Below are 20,504 nucleotides of genomic sequence, written 5' to 3'. Positions count from 1 at the left end.
ATTGCTTCTAATTTAAATGTGTAAAGCTTTGGACTACATTTACACAATAAGTCAATGCAATTCAATTAATTGACAGCAATCAAACTCTATTTTTGACATTATTTGATCATATCGGGCAATTCTAATGTGTTAAACATCAAAGCCCGTGAAATAGAGAGATTTAAATTATATAATGTCCACATTGACGATACATCTGATTTATGAGTAACATGAAAATGATAGGTCACACTTATTTAGAGAAATACCAATGCAGACATTCCCATTATCATTATATATTTTTTTTATTACTTTTATTAAAAGGTTTGAAGTCTGTTGTGCGTTTAATTCAAATTGATCACATTTCTGTTTCTTCATCAGTTGCAAGGACCATGATCTTTTGTATGTGCATAGCAATAAAAAAGGAACAGTTTATTACTCATATTGTACAGTTTGGAAACTTATTGAATTCCAATAAAATTATTAAAAAAAAACAGCAAAGATTATCTCGTAAAAGCAACGGAGCTTTAACTATAGATTAATCGATTATTCTATGATTCTAACTATTTTAATTTTATCAAAGCAATACTTTATGACGATTGAGTTTATCTTGATATCTTAAAAGTAATTCTGGCTGGTTTTCTTACTTTATGTTAAACAAGATTCAATTCATATAAAGAATTAATGACATTTTTGAAACACAACATTTACTTTGTCAACAAAATGCAGATCACACAAATTGATATGCATAAATCAGAGGAACAAAACTACGCATAATGTTCTGACTGTGTTTTGGCAGAAAGTAAAACTGGTGAATAAATAAAGGTTTTGTTTTTATGGTAATGATTTTCATTTTTTCTGTATATTTCCTATCATTTTCAATATAAAAATTTGATAATTTCGTTTTAGATCTATACCAATCACTTTGCAATCCATGATGGCAGCAATATATTTTTTTTACTTCGCACTATATATCAATTTAACCAAAAACCATAACTTATATCTCGTCATTTGTGTATTGTATTTTTGCAATTTTTCACACTTCTTGAAACAAAGGCATAAAGAAGTCAATAGATATTTTAAAGAACCAGTTTTTGGATAAACTATTCTACAATAGTATACATTTTTGTTTAGGGTCCAGCTGAATCACACCTCCGAATGCGGGATTTTCTCGTTGTATTGAAGACCCATTGGTTGACTTCGGCTGCTTCCTTCTCTTTGGTCGGGTTGTTGTCTCTTTCCCTTTCGGAGCACCTGAGACCACTCCTAAATTTTGGTAGGGTTCGTGTTGCTTAACCTTTAGTGTTCTATGTTGTTTCATGTGTACTATTATTTGTTTGTTTGTCTTTTTTCATTAACAGCAATGGCGTTGTCAGTTTATTTTCGATCTATGAGTTTGACTGTCCCTCTGGTATCTTTCGTCCCTCTTCTATACCCACATTCCTCATTTCCATTCTCAATTTTGTTTGATTTAAACATGATAATATGCGGCGTGCTGCATGATACCGTTACGAAAAAAATGTTACACACCATGTTTTACCCATTCCATTATTTGTTTAGAACAAATATCTATATAGTAACTATAGCAATCCTTGTTTAAAAGACAACAGATTCATTCACACATTTTTTTCAATATAGTATTATCACTTACAAGTAATACGAGTCGTACGATGGTGGCAAGATATCAATTGGGCATTCAAAAACTGTAATTTGAAGAAAACAAACTACATTATGGACAAACTATCTAGTTCTGTGGACACGTTTATCCTGGGTTATCGGAGTTACCTTTCTTAGATAGTACACCATAAATGTATGTGATTTAAAAAAAATAAACAGCGCAAAGATACACAATTTCCTTATTTATTCAATCATACTGATTCAAATAATGTTGATGATTGTACATGCCAGCGACTTATTTATCAGCGTTTGTTTTGTTTTGTTTTGCTTTTTTATTTATTTTGACAAAGTTGAATCTAGCTGACTGCTATTAGCCAAATGGAATTTCAATACTCTACTTTGAGAAATGATTGATATATGTCTGAATCATAGTAATGCCCCTTCAAACCAATCTTTTGAATTACAAGCATGATTGAAATGAACAAATAGCATGAAAATAGATAAACAGTCATTTATTTGAATCTTTGAAAGTAGGAGATGAGGTTCAACTTTTTCCTTTCTTTCCCCTTTGATTTTCGTGAAAAAAATTGTGTATATTCTTTTGAAAAAATATTCATTGAATGACATGCGGATAATACACAAACACTCAGTTAGCAGAAGTATAATTGCTCCATACAAGGTATTAAATAAGCAGTTATTGATACAAATAAAAGAGAAAACATAAACAAAAAAAATTAACGGACGTTATTTTCAAGGCTTAATTCACTATGTTCTACCTAAACAAAAGGTTTGTGCCAAGTCAAGAATATGTCTATTGTTTTTCATTGGTTTGGTGTGTTTGACCATGTGGTAAGGGAGTTATCGTTTTGCGTTTTCCTTTGCGTTCAATACTTTTGTTGTTTCTCATATGTGTAATATTAACGTCGAATTTGGCCGAATATAATGCTCTGTGTATAGCTTTGACTTACAGAAAAAAAAACATTACTGCAAACGGAAAAAACGGGGGTTAAATGTATGAAAACAAAACGTCTGAAATAAACAGGTTAAACACCCCTATCACCTATATACAGATAACTAGATGAGCAACAGTTGGTAATAACGTTAACAAGTTTTCAAAGAATATAACCAGAGAGAGGGTTATGTATAGTACCGATGTAGTTTACAAACAATTGCAAACAACTAAGGGTGAGAGACCAAAGGGACATTAAAAACTTGTAAATGGAAGACAAGCTGACAGCAGCATGGAAAAAACACGGAAAGCGACGAATGGAAGAAAAATGCAAAAAGAAAATGATTATCGAAATTGGTATACACTACTTCGTTCTATAGTTTCATGTTAGTTTGTAAGCTACAAAACCATGTCAACTACTCAACAGTTTCTCTATTACCATACTACAACACTCTGATATGAAAATTACATACTATGTATTTGTATTTGACAGGAAATTACTTCTGATTTTTTTCTGAGAGTTATGTCTCTTTGAACTTAACATAGTGATCTAAATATTCTACTGCAGCAGTTTGTAATCGGAACTCCTCTGAAACCACACAACATAATTTCATAAAACTTTGTAGTTAATGAGAACACAATATGTAAATGTGCATATCAACAAAAAAAAATGATCAGATAATTTTTGTAGAGTTATGAGTCTTTGATCTTAGGAATCTGGTGAGATTTTTTTTGTCTAGTGACAATGTGGGAACGGTTTACAAATCGATGAAATTCTCTGAGTTGTTCTTCAAGACTTTTAAAATAGTGCGTTAACCGATCCAAAACAGGGATGTATCGGATCCTGTTACAGCATGTGCGGCTGAGAGAATGTTACAGATGGCTCAATATCTTTAATTGTTTTTACATAGGCGGTAATGGTAACGTTTTTTCCTGTAGCTCAGTCCATATCGTAAACTTGGATATGTATGATAGCTCGTTTCGAAGCTGTGACATTTTCACATATGTGGTTAAATTTTCGGGGTACGAAGTGAGATTACGTTTTCCGTAAATTAGCATACCCCGAACATCCTTTTGTGATGCGGCTCCTTGTGGTAAAATATCCCCTTTTTAACACAATAAGTTCTTTGAAAATTTAAAACTTTAAACACATTCAATAGCTCCATAGTTTTTACACATTTATTCTATGTTCCTCTACTTTCCTAATCACCACAAATAATTAAGTTCAGTCATTTGTTAACAATAAAAACATGTCCAATATCACTACACAGAGATTTTTTCTTTACACGTGACTTTTGAGTTCCTCATTTCGAGGCGCATTAGGGATGTTGTCCCAGATGTCAAACCAAAGACTTTTACATATTTTGATAGGTATATAGCAGAGCAAAATATTTGTGCCAGTTATATTGCCGTTTGAAACCAAAGTTGCGTATGTTGATTTGGGGGAATAATGAACGCATAAGATCAGTACATCTGTATCTGGTGACTTCATTATTATCATACCCTTGATTCTTTCTACACCAAACACTTTGACTGCATGAATAGTATGTAAAATCATGTAAGTTTCCACTCCTTCGTGCGTACAAAACCATTCACCATATCTGAACACTCCTTTCTAGCTAACTTTCTTAACATAAATAAGGTCCGTAGAAATGCTAGCTAGATAAATGACTTCCCCATTTGTCATTGTTACTGTTGATCTACGATGATGCTGAGCAATCAATTCGCCAAAAAATCTTATTAAGGCCTGCTTGTTCTCACTGACCCCAAGAAACTTTTTCCAGTCAGGAATTTGACGACCTTCTATGACCTGAAACACTTTAACTGATAAACAAGAACTTGATCTTTGATCACGTTCCGTTAATTTCATTGACTTTTCTACATTATACCTGTCCAAAACGTCGACTAGACAACCTGTACTTTGCAAGCAAAACAACTGGGACTGAAGAAAGTCTAGTGCCAAATTCCCCAAAGAATTGTTTTCACTTGCAAAGCTTGAAAGAGGGAATGTGCCATATTTCGGGTAAAAAAAGTGTCAATTACAACAAAACTATAAATTCAATAAAACAATTAAATTATAAAAAAAGCAAAAAAATTATAAAACTAAACAACGATCGTCAAACTTAATGGAATAATAAAACATACAAATCAACCATACAACTAGCAAACATAAGAAATGAAGTGAGGGACAATTGTCATAGCTAATGACCTGACATTGAGAGTTACACAACGTTTAACGGCACGAGAAAATGGAATCAAAGCAGATATTTTGAATTATTTTGAGTTTTAAATTGCTGTTTTCCTCGCATCGGTTAACATTACACTAAATATATTTGGTAGGTATGCATATGTCTTTAATCAGGTTTAAAAATCTCATGGAAGTAACACTTAATAAATTTGTTTTCGTTGAAAATGTTTTGAATTTCAGCTAAAAAATAGTCTTACTAAAATTCTGAAATACACTTATATTTAGATTATATAAATATTTTCAGCTGTCATTATATAATTAATTTGATATCAAAGCTAATTGCTATAAGTACCATTTAGACAAATAACAGAGAGAAAGCAATAATTTAATTTTTTGGTGTTGAAGATGACCTTTAGGATGCAGTATCTTTGGGTACCATAAGAAACCGCACAGTTTTGAAAAACGTAATCACGGGAAATAACGACGTCATTCATGATTAGAAAATATAATGATTTTCTATAGTTTGCATATTAACTTAGCTGTGTATTATCAGTTAACTTAAACTCGTTAACGAGAAGCCTTTTTCGATATTTGGAACCCTTCTGCACTGGATATTAAAAAAAAATATATTAACTCAAAAATGATGAAGAAAAACTTGGTACACAAAGTAAAAATGTATCAGAAGTAAAATATTGCGTCACATGTGAATTTAAAATAGTAATAGATAAATGTCAAAACGCCATTTAGAGGACAGGGAAAATGTAATTATAGTGACATTTTTAGTGGGTTTGTGAAGTTTGTGAGTTAATATTTATATAAGGGTTTTATCTAATGAAAAAAAATAAAAATAATTTACTGACTTATATTTAATCGTCTCGTGACGATAATAAAGTTGTCAACTTTTGATGGATTGTTTTCGTTAGCCTCATGACCCCCCGTTACAGTTAACATTTGTGGCATTTTGGTCACTTGTGGAGAGGGATAGGGAGACATAATCATTACATTCCTTTATTGTATTGAAATATAGTACTATAAAACGTCTTATTGGTTGATCGATACGATGTGTCTGTGTTTAACTAACTAACGACATTTTTTACCACGTCTTAGATTGAAGTTCGTCGTCTACGTCGTTCATCTGCTAATGTGTTATGTCTTATCGTTTAGTTTAAAAGTTGTACTTCTGATACATGTCACATATCGCTCATATGTCAGTATGATTTAGTTAAGTTCCAATTTCCATGGAGAAAGTCTTGTTGTTGTTATTTATTTTGGTAGGCGGCTTACTTATGTAGTAATTGCGCCTTAAATTCATAAAACATTAATTTCATGTACATATACTTTCAGTCCTTAATTTATTTTAAGTATTAAGTTTTGGCGAGTAATTATATGAAACTTTTGAGTAACATGGTTGATTGAGCTTCTGAGTCACTACGTAGTATTCATATGTAGGGAGAGGAAAAACATATAACAGAAGGTACATGTAATAGGCAAATGATAGTTACCAATGAAATGTACATTATTAATTGATAGGTATCATAAAATCGTTTAGAAATTTATTCTGGTTGTTCACCTTTGTGTCGTCTGTGATATACTTATAAAAAAAAAGTATATTTAGAAACATATAACAAGACATGTTCTGGTTAAATGCTACCAATGTAAGGACGTCTCCCACGATTGATGTAGCAAATAAAGAATCCTTAATTACCAAACGTGACTTATTCCCGATTTATTCCCAATCTAAGACGTGGTAAAAAATGTCGTTAGTTAGTTAAACACAGACACATCGTATCGATCAACCAATAAGACGTTTTATAGTACTATATTTCAATACAATAAAGGAATGTAATGATTATGTCTCCCTGTGACTGTTTTGCTGAGTGTGAATTCGCATTACTATAAGACGTGTTACGGTGCTTGTCTATCCCAAATTCATGTATTTAGTTTAAATGTTTAATGTTATATTTGTAATTCTCATCGGATTTTGTCAAATGTGTTGACGTCTTTTCTATTATATTTATGTGGTATGGTAAAGAAAATTAATCACCGAATTCATTTATTAGGTCTTTCCACTTTTCCGTGGAAAGACCTATTGGATTTCTTCTGATTATTATTATTTTTTTTTTTTTCTTCCGCCTAATTTTTTTCCTTCTCTATTTTTTTGTTTCGCAAGATGTCGCTTTGATTTTTGGAATATGGTATCGAACAGTTTATACGCTTTTGAAACCAACTCTGCTTTACCGAATACTTTCCCAAATAAGAGTTATCTCCCCGAACACTGTTATCTCTAAGGCTTCGCAACCGTATAAGAAACCGACAAATTTATTTTTCCAAATTGCTCGTTACATCCTCAGGATGTTCTGTTTTATTTTGACAAAGTCGTATACAGATTCCATATGAAAGTTATCCCCCCTGTTATGTTTGATATAAGAATATACATTTCTAACTGGTAAACCATAAGTGATAGAGACCTAGGGTCTTTTGATTTGAGATCCTTGGTCCAAAAAAATGAAAATAAGGTCAAGGTCAAAGGTCAAGGTCATATTATAAATTTTGATCTTGGCTTATTTTCACTTATTTTCAAAAGCTGTATAACTTATCGACAAATTTTTTTACTAAATTGTTAGTTGCGACATGTCGTAACACGTAAATTTTAGTCGAAAGAGTATGTAGACATTTGATGCCAGTTTTGCCCCCTTTTATATCTAATATTAGTTGTAAGGTAATACAACTCATTAACAATATATAGTAGAGGCCTAGAGTCTTTTGATTTTAGTCCTTGGTTGATGACCTCGAAATTGAGCTCAAGGTCATAGGCAAATGTAACGTTCTATATTTTGACCTTTGCTTTTACCTTATATGTATACATGATCAAGACATGGTACTTTTTAAATTAGGTTGCAAGCAATGTGATCTAGAAAAAGACAACAGGAAGTGACCTTTTGTAAACCGGAAGTAGCTATATTTTGTACTTAATTAATGAAAAAAGTATATAGAACCATATATTTTTGGAATCAGAGTCAAGTAAACAATAAAAAATTACCGGAAGTAACTTATTTTAAACTGGAAGTAAAAATTGATCTCCCTTATTTATATCTTTTTGTATAGAAACTATATATTTTTGGAATAAGCGTTCAATAAGCTGTCATTTGACGCTAAAATTGACATTTAAAACCAAATTTTAATATTTTCATATAAAAATAGGTCTTAACTGGTGGAAAGACCATCAATGGTTCTCTAAACAATTGGTTTTTAATTAGATTTGATTTTGTTCAACGTAATCAGTACGATATTTTACGTTTGAAGTTAGATTCAAAACAAACCGGACATAGCTTTATAATATAGTTAATTGCTACCTTAGTTTGCTATTAATAAGACCTTAGTATTAAAATGTGCATTGTTATTAAATGCAATATCAGTATTTAGTTCAAATATAATCTTAAATCAATCCTAATTCTATCTTATTCATTCAAATGTGACGTCATTTTTCATTTTTTGATGATCTGTTTTACAAATTCAAATGACGTCATTTTAATTGTAATTTTTTACAATTTCAAATATGACGTCACTTGGCGTTGAGGTTTAAACTTATTCGGATGTGACTACATTTTGTGTTGCAAATGTCTGGTTATGTAATGTATTTCAGTTGTTTCCTGTAATAAGTTAATACTTCAGCTTTATCATGTACATCTTTTGTATAGTAATTTTATAAATTTACTGTTTGCAAAAGTATAAATTATTCTAAATAATAGGGATGTTCTGGTAACTAACTGAAAACTCTGGCCGTTTTTGGCACAACTTTTTTTATCTTTTGGTCCTCGATGCTGGTCGACTTGTGTGTTTGTTTCGGCTTTCAAACTTTTGTATCTAGGCGTCACTAGTAGATCTTGTGTGGACAAAATGCACTTCTGGCGTATTAAAATTTTGAACTTGTTGCCTTTTGTTGGCTGTTGTTCGTGTGTTTCTTTGTCAATTGTGTTCTCCAATTTAATTATATTGTAGTCCTGTGGTGTTGTCATTTTAATGTTATATTATATGGAGAAGACGTTACTAAGTTGAAAAACTTGTGTCTAATCCATTTGTCTCTTTTTGGAACAATAAAATATGTTTAAACTAATGTTATATTTCACATGGCTATAAAAGAGGGAGGTTTGGAATGCCACAAAGCCAGGTTCAACCTACCATTTTGTTCTTTAAAAATGTCCTGTGCCAAGTCAGGAATAAGGCCATTGTTATATTATAGTTCGTTTCTGTGTGTGTTACATTTTAACGTTGCGTCGTTTGTTTTCTCTTTTTTTTTTGAGTGTAAATTCATATTGCGATAAGACGTTTCACGGTACTTGTCTATCCCAAATTCATGTATTTGGTTTTGATGTTATATTTGTTATTCTCGTGGGATTTTGTCTGATTTTTGGTCCGTTTCTGTGTGTGTTACATTGTAGTGTTGTGTCGTTGTTCTCCTCTTATATTTAATGCGTTTCCAACAGTTTTAGTTTGTTACCCCGATTTTGTTTTTTGTCCATGGATTTATGAGTTTAAACAGCGGTATACTACTGTTGCCTTTACTTAAGTAAGGATTGTCTGTAGTTTTGTCCTTTTCCATAACGGTAAGATGCATCAATTTTTCCAAATAAATTTCCAAAGACATACTGGTATTAGTGATTCCAACAGAAAGTATTGTGAAAAGTAAAATTACAAATATACTGAACTCCGAGGAAATTCAAAAGGAAAGTCCCTAATCAAATGACAAATTCAAATGATAAAACATATCAAACAACTTGCAGTCCAAATAATCCTGACGTAGCATTTTCAATAGTCGTCTGGCGCGAAAAGGACAATAACTCAAACTTTAGAATATAATATTTTTGGAGACGGTCAATTTCAAGAATAGCATGCTTTATCATCACTACACTTTCTTTACCGTCGACAACAGAACTATTGCTACAATCTTGGACAATAAGGTATATTTAATAAGGTAGTATTATTAATGTATTATCGTGGTATCAATATATGTTAGTAATGTTAGGTACCTGAATTAATTGTTTTTTTGGCAAGGACAATTCATCACTTCCCCTGAAAACATGATTTTGTAAAATATCACTCATCGGCATCTCCGGGCGGCAAACCAGATCAATTTCCTGATGATCTTTACTATAGCATTCTGATAGTTATTAATTGCTACATATTACCGGGTTTTTTTTTAATTAATGTTTGTATACGTTATCAACAAATATGAGTAACATTCTAGGTCGAGTTGTCGTTCGTAGTGTATAGTTTGTTTCAAACCATTGTTTGTTTCTGGTAGAGGTTAGTTTAAACATATTTATTTATAGTGGATTGGGAAACAAGTTTTTACAACTTATATTAATCCCTTTCCACTTTGCGGGTGCGAGTGCTGCCTTGTAGCGGCATTAGCCTACTCTTTTTCGAAATCTACAAGGGTGTCTTTAACGTGCAAGAGATATGGCTCTCTCTTAACACGGGCCAGCCATTTATCGTCCCCGTCCGACGGACTATCATCGTTTCCTCAAGACCATACTCGCAAATGGTGTCAAGGGAGAGCCGAAAATTGAGTTCCTGAAATTTTCATCCCAAACGGGAATCGAACCAGGAACCTTTGTGTTAGTAGTCCGATGCACTAACCACTACACCACGGCTCTCAACTTAGTAACGTCTTCTCCATATAATATAAAATTAAAATGACAACACCACAGGACTACAATATATTTAAATTGGAGAACACAATTGACAAAGACACACACGAACAACAGCCAACAAAAGGCAACAAGTTCAAAATTTTAATACGCCAGAAGTGCATTTTGTCCACACAAGATCTACTAGTGACGCCTAGATACAAAAGTTTGAAAGCCGAAACAAACACACAAGTCGACCAGCATCGAGGACCAAAAGATAAAAAAAGTTGTGCCAAAAACGGCCAGAGTTTTCAGTTAGTTACCAGAACATCCCTATTATTTAGAATAATTTATACTTTTGCAAACAGTAAATTTATAAAATTACTATACAAAAGATGTACATGATAAAGCTGAAGTATTAACTTATTACAGGAAACAACTGAAATACATTACATAACCAGACATTTGCAACACAAAATGTAGTCACATCCGAATAAGTTTAAACCTCAACGCCAAGTGACGTCATATTTGAAATTGTAAAAAATTACAATTAAAATGACGTCATTTGAATTTGTAAAACAGATCATCAAAAATTGAAAAATGACGTCACATTTGAATGAATAAGATAGAATTAGGATTGATTTAAGATTATATTTGAACTAAATACTGATATTGCATTTAATAACAATGCACATTTTAATACTTATTAATAGCAAACTAAGGTAGCAATTAACTATATTATAAAGCTATGTCCGGTTTGTTTTGAATCTAACTTCAAACGTAAAATATCGTACTGATTACGTTGAACAAAATCAAATCTAATTAAAAACCAATTGTTTAGAGAACCATTGATGGTCTTTCCACCAGTTAAGACCTTTTTTTATATGAAAATATTAAAATTTGGTTTTAAATGTCAATTTTAGCGTCAAATGACAGCTTATTGAACGCTTATTCCAAAAATATATAGTTTCTATACAAAAAGATATAAATAAGGGAGATCAATTTTTACTTCCAGTTTAAAATAAGTTACTTCCGGTAATTTTTTATTGTTTACTTGACTCTGATTCCAAAAATATATGGTTCTATATACTTTTTTCATTAATTAAGTACAAAATATAGCTACTTCCGGTTTACAAAAGGTCACTTCCTGTTGTCTTTTTCTAGATCACATTGCTTGCAACCTAATTTAAAAAGTACCATGTCTTGATCATGTATACATATAAGGTAAAAGCAAAGGTCAAAATATAGAACGTTACATTTGCCTATGACCTTGAGCTCAATTTCGAGGTCATCAACCAAGGACTAAAATCAAAAGACTCTAGGCCTCTACTATATATTGTTAATGAGTTGTATTACCTTACAACTAATATTAGATATAAAAGGGGGCAAAACTGGCATCAAATGTCTACATACTCTTTCGACTAAAATTTACGTGTTACGACATGTCGCAACTAACAATTTAGTAAAAAAATTTGTCGATAAGTTATACAGCTTTTGAAAATAAGTGAAAATAAGCCAAGATCAAAATTTATAATATGACCTTGACCTTTGACCTTGACCTTATTTTCATTTTTTTGGACCAAGGATCTCAAATCAAAAGACCCTAGGTCTCTATCACTTATGGTTTACCAGTTAGAAATGTATATTCTTATATCAAACATAACAGGGGGGATAACTTTCATATGGAATCTGTATACGACTTTGTCAAAATAAAACAGAACATCCTGAGGATGTAACGAGCAATTTGGAAAAATAAATTTGTCGGTTTCTTATACGGTTGCGAAGCCTTAGAGATAACAGTGTTCGGGGAGATAACTCTTATTTGGGAAAGTATTCGGTAAAGCAGAGTTGGTTTCAAAAGCGTATAAACTGTTCGATACCATATTCCAAAAATCAAAGCGACATCTTGCGAAACAAAAAAATAGAGAAGGAAAAAAATTAGGCTGAAGAAAAAAAAAAAAATAATAATAATCAGAAGAAATCCAATAGGTCTTTCCACGGAAAAGTGGAAAGACCTAATAAATGAATTCGGTGATTAATTTTCTTTACCATACCACATAAATATAATAGAAAAGACGTCAACACATTTGACAAAATCCGATGAGAATTACAAATATAACATTAAACATTTAAACTAAATACATGAATTTGGGATAGACAAGCACCGTAACACGTCTTATAGTAATGCGAATTCACACTCAGCAAAACAGTCACAATCGGGAATAAGTCACGTTTGGTAATTAAGGATTTTTTATTTGCTACATCAATCGTGGGAGACGTCCTTACATTGGTAGCATTTAACCAGAACATGTCTTGTTATATGTTTCTAAATATACTTTTTTTTTATAAGTATATCACAGAAATCTCAATCTGAATGTGTTTAAATCCCAGGAGAGATAAATCTTGTTACACGAGGGGAGAGCTCATCAACTATAGTCTATTTTTAAAACTTCTTCTAGATATGTATTTTGCTTAACCATGTTTTATAATTCATCTCTCACTTTGGGCTCGTAAGGTAAACTTTAATAAAAAAAAAACCTGAATATGTATTTGCTATGTAATCTTTGTGGTTTTGTGAATAGAAAGTTTGTATTGTGTGCGTTGAGGCCTGGTAGAGGTTGGCAGTTGTTTAACAACAATAAAGTTGTTGCAACTAAAACACATGTTATCTTCAGTGTGTGTGTGTGTGATTTTTTTCTTTCTTTCTAACTAGTAATTGTTTATAAAAACAAAATATTTTTAAATACATTTGGAAGACAGGATTCGTCATGTAATTGTTATTTACCTTGTTTAAAAATAGAAATTGTGTGTTTTTATATTTAACGATTTACATGAAACTTTTCAGTACATATTTGTTAAATTGAATAGATATTAATGTTTTGAATTCATTTGTTTTTATTTATGTTATAAATTTCAATATTTGCATCGTTGCTTATCATTTATAACCTTTGTTGAAAGACTTAATCATTTGATATAAGTTGTTCGGAAATATATTGTTGATTGAAAGCACTCTATTGCGCTATACAGTGCTACCTAGGCTAAAGCTGTATATGGTTGTTGACAACATCAATCATTGAGATTTGTGTGTGCCATGGAAAGCTGTGCACTGCCGGACGCAGTCTAAATTATTGGATTCATTCAATGCTACATTTCTCTACTTTTGGTCTAATTAATAAAAATTGTACTTATTGAATTATATATATCAACTATACAGCATTGATTTGAAATAGTCTTTAAAGACCGTCATAATCAATTAAGTCTTTGAACTTGTGTTGTAAAAATAATTGTGAAATTTTTAATCTCATTCAAAATTAGAGTACGAATTATAGTATTATATATCCGTCACTGTTTGTTATCGAGTTCACCGAAACAGTTCATGATTTTTTTTTTGTCTGTGTATCATGCATATACACTTACTGACTTAGAATTAAATGTCTTACGGTCATATTGAGATTATTGAATTTTCCAATTGAAAAAAAAACAATAGTATGTAAACGATATTGTCTGTAGCGTATCGAAATATCTACTGACAAATACAACAAAACAATAGTTTTCTTCAATATGATATATGGTTTATGTTTATTGAAGCTATCACCTACGTGTACATAACTAGCATATTTTTCAATTGTAGATATACATATTATTCGAACATAAATTTATGGTAAGGTATTTTTCTATCATTCAGCTTATGCTCTATAATATTGATATCTGATAATATCAAGGATTGTGACTCCTTCTGTATAGTAGGCCTGTGAATCACAGCAGCAAAAATAAGTAATACAAGAGACGTGAGCTTTTCTTTTGTCACAAAAAAAGGACCGTTACGTCTCGGTCACACATTAACGGATAGCTCGAACCGATGCCGAACGGATAACTTTTTTTCAATCCGTACATGTCCGTTGGACGTCCGTTGGACGTCCGTTCTTATCCTTTAGACGGTCGTCCATATCCGTTTCATGTCCGTTTAGCGAAAGTTTTATCCGTCGACGTCCGTTCTGTCCGGTTGAAAATTTTGAGCATGTTCAGAACTTTGAAATTTTTCCGAATATCTTGTTCATCCGTTTTATCCGGCACGCTTCCGTTAGGTGTCCGTTTTCTCGTACGTTGCTTATCCGGTGTGTGTCTGTTATGCACTCGTTACGCGTCCGTTTTATTTGGTCAGTAAATCAACGGACTCCAAACGGATAACAACTTTGACAACGGACAACTTTTATTTTCATCCGTTAGGCGTCCGTTCGTGCTATCCGGTAAGGTGTGACCGAGGCTTTATTAACAGCCATAATATTCCTTGGTTCAATTGCATTTAATAGGCGAGTGTAATATTTGGAAAAGACGTCTAGTTAAGGACTTTAATGCACTCACCTAACACACGGCTAATTTTTTTTTAAATGAAAGAACAATGATTTATCTTTGATTTTTGCCCGGTCGTCACAAAATCGTACGGTGCAGTTTTTGTAAAATTGACGTTTATTTCAGAAATTAGTTGAAAATTATAAAATTACGACATGTTTTTAAGCAAAGGAAATTAGTCGTAATTCTTCTTTTAGGCAGAATAATTAAGTGAATTAGATTCTTAAAATAATGAAAAACAATATTTACAACTGTAAGTCCGCATGCTTTTGCATTCCTTCTAAATATTTGACATTTTGTACGAAAATGTTCATAATCCTGACCTGTTCGGATCTACAATTAAATTTTTATTAAATGATTTTGCACTCTATCCGTTTTAGAACACACCAAATTACTCATCAGTTATCGGATCTTCATTCAAGATCAAGACTTTATCTCAACATTTCTTAAAATCACGAATTTCTGTATTTTTATGATGAAGGGTACAATCACTATAGTTTCCGGAATCCCTTATCTATTTCGTTATCGTTTTTTACTGAATATATTAGTCGATTTCCGTGTACTTAAAGTTCTATTAGTGTACGATAAATCATATTTAAACGGTTCTATTTCTATCTTTAACTTCAGTGTAGCTCAAATAGATATAAAATCGTCCGAAATTAAGATCAAATCTAAGTAAAACATAGTTTTTGAGTTCTGTAGAATTCACCCCTTTCTAAATAAGGAATCGTATCGGAAAATTGTAGAAAATCTTCCGAGTCGTGTCAAATTTTCACAGTCCAGTTCACAATCTTTCCTATGCTAAAAAGCAAAAACTATCCATTGATTGACACAGATATGCATAGTCTGTCATGTATTTACTACATAGAAACTATGTAGTTAAACACTTAAATGAAGATACAGTTGTATTGCTGCAGTGGGAAAACGAAAAGATGAAGTTTACAGAAGACTGGTCGATGAATATGAAATAAATGAAAACATCCCATTTGAAAATACAAAATATCATAAGAGTTGCTATGCATATTTCAAAAGTAAGCACAACCTATCATCTTCTGCTTTGTCTGTACAAAGATTTTGTACTACATGTACCAATTTTACCTACATATATCTTACAATGATCTGATTTACAAAATGGCTCATGATAATTTTACTATTAAATCTGTATACCATCGAGCTTGCATCGCTAAATATTTGCTACAAAATTTGAAATCAGAAAGTAAAGAGCTATTTAATTCTGAACATAAAACAGCTTTTACTAACATTTCGACGATTAAAGATGACGTGCCTATACACAAGGAAGTATTCTGGTTGACAACTTTAATTACTTGATCAGTTAACCGGGCTTAATTTCTGCACGTGGATCGCCGCCGGGAAAACTACACAACATATTATCAGCTTCAACAAAAACTAAAAATATATGGTCAATTTATAGTTACATGTATACAGCATCAACAAGGCCAAGGTACATCCAATATTGTATACAGTAGCTCTATAATTTTGTCTTATGTCGTAATGACGGAAAATTACTCGTTTAAAATAAATGACTGTGATATACAGTCTGTCAAATTTAAAGATCCGAGTAGTGACTGCGAAACTGGTTGCAAGCACTTTATGCAGCTACTAGTATTTTAGGGAAGCAGATATAGGGTAAGTTGTAATCCAATCAGATGAATATCCATTATCTAAAAACATTACACTGGATTATTCAATTGAAATTATGCCACCTGCTTTAAGAACATTTCTGTATTGTCTTTTGGGTGATGGCGCATCTGCGGCAGTTAATAAAGCGTATGATATTCCTATTGACAAAGTTTTTAGCTGTTTGGTTTTAGTAGAATGTATATTATCTATAAATGTTTTTTTTTTACTCTTTTTCATTTAGGTTTATTCTTACAAATGCACCGTATTTATGGACACACCTTTGATAACAATTAACAAGTTTGACTGCTCAGGAGATTAGAAAAATTGAAAATGGGGCATACATTCTACATGGCATTATTTTTCTTTTGGGGTGAAACTTTTATCCAAGACAATGACAACCTAACTACAGAAACAATAAAAGTTCTCTGTATGACTTTGGTTGGCTAAAAGGCAACATCGGTCCGGTATGATGTCATCCAACTTTCTACAAGATTTGATCTGTTCCCGCATTGGTATAGGTATAGGGGAGGGTTGAGATTTCCAAAAACATGTTTAACCCCGCCGCAATTTTGCGCCTGTCCCAAATCAGGAGCCTCTGGCCTTTCTGAGTTTTGATTGATTTTTTATTTTAATTTCTAGAGTATATTTCGAAGCTTAGTATGACGTCCATTATCATTTCAAACTAGTACATTTTTGTTTAGGGGCCAGCTCAAGAACGCCTCCGGGTTTGGGAGTTTCTTGCTGCATTGATGACCCATTGGCGGTCTTCGGCCGTTGCCTGCTTTTTGAACGGGTTGGTGTCTCTTTGACAAGCCCTCATGTCCATTCCCAATTTTTAATTCAATCTGTATATAGTAGATCTTGTTTCCGCTTTGAGCAAAACCTCTGCTGTACTGATATATGCCCATGCCAAGGAAGTTGTCTTTGTATGGATATGTTTACCGATAAGAATGATGAGATAACAAGTTAAAATGAAGCTATAATATTCCGATATCGCAATATTCCGACACCTAAATGGTCCAACATCCCATTGGTCCGACGTTTCGATCATTTAGGTTATACGCTAACGGGATTTTAACATAAGAAAGCCAAATAAAAGGTTCAATATTAGGATTACCTTGTCCTCCGTTTGAAGCGGTGAAACAAGATATAAAAAAGTAATACTTAGTGCCAAAGTAGCCGAACGTCATCACTAGCGCAATTTAAAAAAGTACAGTGTTGTTTGATAAATTAGATAAATTAGATATCTCAAGATACACGGCGGCCGACTAAAGTAAAATCAAACACAGTTTGACGTTCAATGAGTGATCATATTTTCCTTGTGATGTTTTATATTAAAATTGTCACAATTTTGTTGATATAAATATACTAGTAGCACTTTACTCATTTTAGTAATGTTAGTTAGTACTCTTATCATATCTGATTTAGTGATGTAAATGAAATTGCGGTATGATCCAGACTCAACATATTGCACTACAATAAAAATCTACCCTATAGTTGTCTGATCTTGAAGCGGTTGGCAGAATTTCAAACTAACAGGAAACCATACGCTTCCTCAATTTTAATGTACAGCTCATCATGGGACTTTTCTAAACAATTAAAAATACGTTATATGTTATATTTCCCCCTTGCTTCAAATATTTTGTTTCGGATTATTTATATCAAATTTGCAGATATATGTTTGTAAATACGTGCAATCAAATGATATGGAGGTATTATAAGATTTAGATAATGCAAGGGCGACTACAGATACATTTGTGTGACTTAATGGTTGATTTGCAAAGACTCCGAGAGAAAACGTTACGTAACATGCGCTACCGTTAAAATCAGACAAATTAATTAATACTATGATAGAAATATATTTACCCAACAGTAATACAGCATTCCTGTAAAATTGTTTCGTTTTTGCATTTGTTTTGATTTTTCTACTGAAAGTATCCGTGAATTGAAATTGCACCCATGACCTTTGACCTCGATTTAAAAAAAAATGCACCATAATTTCTTTTGACGACCGAGTTATTTAGAAAGTACACATTCTTAGCTTTCCAGTGATATATAATTTAGCCGTGTGTTAGGTAGGTGCATTAAAAATGTAAATTTGGCTCTCATATCACTTGCCTATAATAGCAAATGTGGATTTTGTTGCAAATCATGCCAAGATTTGTACAGAAAATCTACAGATTTAATTAGAGATTTTTAGTTATAGCATTTAAAACATAGATTATTTACCTGTTTGTTCATGTTGTGCTATTATTCATTATTTACAAGTTGTCCGAAGAAGCCCCCGTCGCAACACCAAATACAACTTTGTACTGAATTACTGAAATCGAGGTAGACGGTTTTCTTGAAAAGGTATTTTTTTTTTACTTATGTTGACAAATATCTTTGTTTCAAACTTGTGTTAAGATACAGTAATTCCCTATCTATAAGTAGCAACATGTCAAATATTACTGTGCAAAGGCAAATGCTGTAGATTTTTTTTTATAATCAATTAATTGACATTAAGCGCACAGTTTGTGTAGATTATTTCATAAGATATTTTTTATAAAAGGTTTGAAAATTTAGGAAAAGACAACACGTTGTATAATTTCATGCGTCTGACTTCTGGATTTAAATTCACCAGGAACGCTCAAAGCCGAACGTATGAAAGCCTAGTATGATTAGAACATATCTTCTTTTACCTTTTATCTGTTGCTAGGGCCTTTTCCAGATTAGCTTCTCTTTCAAATCAAAATGCAAATAGTATTTGTAACAATCTAATCGGTTATTTAATTTTAAAACCCGGTTCAATCCACAAGCTTCTACATTTGAAAATGCCTGTACCAAGTCAGGAATATGACAGTTGTTGTCCATTCGTTTTTGATGTGTGTTGTGATTTGATTTTGCCATGTGATGAGGGACTTTCCAATTGAATTTTCCTCGGAGTTCATTACGGAATCATTTTACATCCGAATTGATATGAATGCCAATGAGACAACTCTCCCCAAGAAACAAATCGACACAGAAATTAACAGCCGGTTATATTTCATTGTGTATGATAATGAATATTTAGATGTGCGATTTCTCCATGAAATATTGCGCCACTGCATGTAATAAGCGATTAACCCGTATTTTTCATCCGTGTTTATGCTTTTACATTATTATCACCGTGCAATAAAATGGTAAAGGATGTATTGCAATGTGACAGTCCGTGAAACAGTACCAAACACTGTTTGGTTCTTTCTCAATCGAAATTGATATGAACACATTCAAGATAGGGGGATCTTGAATAGAAAGGTCAAAAGTTAAATTGCTTTTTTATTTGCGAGAAACTTTTCCAACTCAATGTTCCTCTGCTAGTTTTATATATCAATGTATTAAAACAATTTAAAATCAGCTACCCATACCTATAAAGCATTTTGTAATTGGGATCAAGAAGGTTGTTGTGATAACAGACTTTTTTGACAGGGCCGAGCTGATGCTTAGATATAAGTTTGTTGTAATACGATTGAGGCAGACTCTTCTTTATTGCAATGGTTAACACCTCGAACTGATTGACTGTTGATCAGAATAACAGCTAACCGTTTACATTTTGGCAAAAGATTAAAAATAAAAGTGAAATTTAAATAGCACATGCTTTACGAAAAATAAGCAAAATATCATTTCAAAAGACATAGACAATAATAATGCATTGACTTGACATATCAACGATATAAGGATGAGACGTAGAAACGGGGAAATGCGAGGCTCTACCGAGCCTTTTTCCCGTTTCGGGACGAATCCTTATATCGTTGATATGTCTAGTCAATGCACTATTATTGTCTTTATACTGCAATCTAAAAACAAACAAACATTTTTAATTGTTGTTATTATTTGATTGAAATATTGGGAAACTTCCCCCTTTTATAAAAAGGCCTCATATCATGCAGGCGGAGAAATATACAGCACAATGAAATGTACAACCCGCACTCGATGGTGAACGAGTTTGTTTGAGAATGGATTAGATTATCAACAATAGGCATAAAACCATATGATTTATAGTTTGCAAACCAAAAATCTTTATAATTGAAACATGATTTTTTTTTTAAATTGCAAAAAAAATAAGTTTGAGTCTTTGTATACATTGGAAACAAGAAGAGGTCGTATGAATAATTAATTATAATTTCGGCAATTT

Source organism: Mytilus edulis, chromosome 10, assembly GCF_963676685.1.
Source record: "Mytilus edulis chromosome 10, xbMytEdul2.2, whole genome shotgun sequence".
Lineage (NCBI taxonomy): Eukaryota > Metazoa > Mollusca > Bivalvia > Mytilida > Mytilidae > Mytilus > Mytilus edulis.
This window is presented reverse-complemented; position numbering follows the sequence as displayed.